General features: G+C 45.1%; 1 non-coding gene across 1 annotated transcript; it reads right to left on the minus strand.

The window, feature by feature from the left end:
* Positions 1-3,004: 3,004 nt before the first annotated feature.
* LOC119618863 (small nucleolar RNA U13) lies at positions 3,005-3,109 on the minus strand. The gene has a single exon (XR_005235225.1). It is a non-coding gene; the product is annotated as a small nucleolar RNA U13 (small nucleolar RNA).
* Between the last annotated feature and the right edge of the window lie 333 nt (positions 3,110-3,442).

Below are 3,442 nucleotides of genomic sequence, written 5' to 3' on the forward strand. Positions count from 1 at the left end.
AACACCTAGAATGTGTAAAATACTCTATTAGGAACTGTGGGAGATGCAACCATGAATAGGTAGGACTCCCACCTTCTAGCAGTTTCCATTCAAATACAGCATTCTGGACTAAACCTTAGGAAGCAGAACTTCATTATTTATTGATTGATTGATTGATTGAGACAGAGTCTCACTCTGTTACCCAGGCTTGAGGGCACTGGTGCCTTCTCAGCTCACTGCTACCTCTGCCTCCTGGACTCAGGTGATCCTCCGACCTCAGCCTCCCAAGTAGCTGGGACTACAGGCATATGCTACCATGCCCCAGCTAATTGTTTTTGTTTTGTTTTTTGGAGAGATGGGATTTCATCACATTGTCCAACGTGGTTTCAAACTCCTGGGCTCAAGTGATCCTCCCACCTCAGCCTCTCAAAGTTCTGGAATTACAGGAGAATTTGAATTTAAGAAAGGAAAAGTGGCCGGGTGTGGTGGCTCATGCCTGTAATCCCAGCACTTTGGGAGGCCAAGGCAGGTGGATCACGAGGTCAGGAGTTCGAGACCAGCCTGGCCAACAATATTTAGCTGCAACATTTTGTTTTTAGCCTCTAGCTGCAAAATTTCAGTGACAGGGGACAGAAGCACGGGTATGGCCCCCTTTCTTCCAGCTGTGACATCAGGGGCTTTCAGACACAAGAAGGAAGCACTGCTTTCCCACTCACAATGACTTAAAAGTTTATCGCCGTCTCCAGATTTTGTCTCTGTAGCCCTGCTTGGACAAAACCAAGATGTTAAATTAGCAAAGTGAATTAGCAAGTTTCTCAAAATTACCCAAAGACACCAGCCTATTTTGTGCCTCTGAATCTGTTCTTGAATTGCTCACTCTGCCTGGAAATTGCTCACTTTGCCACCCAAACCCTTTTCTCCTCTAGAACACAACCTTATCTTTCAAAACCAGTTCAAACACCATCTCCTCAAGAAGAAGAATTAAAATAATTAAATAATAATTAAATCAAATGTAATTAAATTATTATTATTATTAAGGCAGAGTTTCATTCTGTTGCCGACCTGGAGTGCAGTGGCTCCATCACAGCTCACTGCAGCCTCGACTTCCTGGGCTCAAAGAATCCTCCCACCTCAGCCTCCCAAGCAGTTGAGACCACCTGTATACTCCGCCACATCTAGCTAAATTTTAAATTTTTCTGTAGAGAGGGGTTCCACTATGTTGCCCAGGCTGGTCTCGATATCCTGGGCTTAAGCAATCTTCCCGCTTTGGTCTCTCAAAGTGCTTGGATTCTAGGCATTAGCCACCGTGCCTGGTCTCCCATCATGATCCTTTCTACTTCCCATTCTGCTCAGCAGAATTACCTCTACCCTTGGCCACTCATCTTTACTCCTACTGCTGCTGTAACAAATTACCACAAACCTAATGACTTAACAGGTTTGGAGTGCAATGGTGTCATCTCGCCACACCTAACAATTCTAGAGGTCAGAAGTCCTAAAATCACAGTGTTGGCAGGACTGTGTTCCTTCTAAAAGCCTTTGAAGAAAAATGTGTTTCTTTGCTTTTTCCACCTTCTGGAGGCTGCCTGTATTTCCAGGCTTGTGGTCCCTTCCTCAAATCACTCTCATCTCTGTTCCCAAGTTTCATCTCCCTCTCCGCAGCAACTCTCTTGCCTCTCTCTTTCACTTATTGGAACCTTTCTGATGATATTGGACCCGCCAAAATAATCCAAGATAATCTCTCCATCTTGAGATCCATACTGCATCTCAAAGTCCCTTCTCCCATGTAAAGTTGCATATTCCCAGGCTCTGGAGATTAGGTCGTGGACATCTCTGGGGGACCATTATTCTGTCTACCCATTGTGAGCCCAACTTTCCATTTAGAAATGTCCGTATCAGCTGCATAACACTAAGGGATGGTTTGTTTACAGAAGTCACCCTCAAAGGCTAATATTGGCTGGGCATGGTGGTTCACGCCTGTAATCCCAGCACTTTGGGAGGCCGAGGCAGGTGGATTACTTGAGCTCAGGAGTTCGAGACCAGCCTGACCAACACAGTAAAACTCCATCTCTACTAAAAATACAAAAATTAGCCAGGTGTGGTGACACACGCCTGTAATCCCAGCTACTCGGGAGGCTAAAGCAGGATAATTGCTTGAACCTGGGAGGCGGAGGTTGCAGTGAGCCAAGATCTCATCACTGCACTGCAGTGTGGGCAACAGAGCGAGGCTCCAGCTCCAAAAAGGAAAAGAAAAGACTATTATCCCCCAGAGGGAGGTATCTTGGGTCTTCAAGTTGCTTCTCCAGGGCCTAGAATTTGCCTATGACTCAGCAGATGTTCAATAAATTAAACTGAATATTTGTGGGAAAGAAAACTAAGAAAAAAAGAGAGCGAGGACAATTTTCCTGCCAGGCTATTATTTGACAAGCAAATAAAATCAACAGGCCAAAGTAAATGGTTGGAAGAAAAAGCACAATGAAACTCGTAATTTTGTCATAATGTTTCATAGATAATCACAAAACAACAAAATCTAACCTGTCTAGATTAGGGGTCAGCAAACTGCAGCCTGTGGCTCCCTGAGGTCAGGAGTTTGAGACCAGCCTGGCCAACACAGTGAAACCCTGCCTCTACTAATAATACAAAAATTAGCTGGGTGTGGTGGCATACGCCTGTAATCCCAGCTACTCAGGAGGCTGAGGCAGGAGAATCACTTGAATCCAGGAGGTGGGAGGCAGAGGCTGCAGTAAGTTGAGATCACGCCATTGTACTCCAGCCTGGGCGACAAGTACGAAACTCCATCTCAAAAAAAAAAAAAAAAAAAAAAAAGCAGTTTTACTGAAACACAGTGGGGTCCATTTGTAGTATACTGGCTGTGGCTGCTTTTGCACTATAATGGCAGAGTTATGTAGTTTCATTGGAGACTGTACACCCTGCAAGCCTGAAATGTTTACCGTCTGACACTTTACAGAAGACGTTGGTTGACGACTGGTCTAGATAATTAGAAAGGTTAAATAAGAATTATTTTTCGGATTAGACGGGTAACATGCCAATGTCGTAACAAGGTTCACAGGGTGGCATATCTCACACATGCATGTAAACACCCGATGGTCATGCTCATGTACTACAAAAGGATCATTAAATCAGAATTTTGGCTAGGTGCAGTGGCTCCCACCTGTAATTCCAGGACTTTGGGAGGGCGAGGTGGGTGGATCACTGGAGGTCAGGAGTTTGAGACCAGCCTGGCCAACATGACGAAATTCCGTCTCTATTAAAAATATGAAAATTAGCCAGGCATGGTGGCACACGCCTGTAATCCCAGTTACTCAGAAGGTAGAGGCGGGAGAATCACTTGAACCCGGGAGGCGGAGGTTGCAGTGAGTCAAGATCGCACCACGGGACCTGGATGACAAGGCGAGACTCTGTCTCAAAAAAAGGTCAGAATTTTGTTTAAAGCAGGTTAGATTAA

This window comes from Chlorocebus sabaeus, chromosome 9 (assembly GCF_047675955.1).
Source record: "Chlorocebus sabaeus isolate Y175 chromosome 9, mChlSab1.0.hap1, whole genome shotgun sequence".
Lineage (NCBI taxonomy): Eukaryota > Metazoa > Chordata > Mammalia > Primates > Cercopithecidae > Chlorocebus > Chlorocebus sabaeus.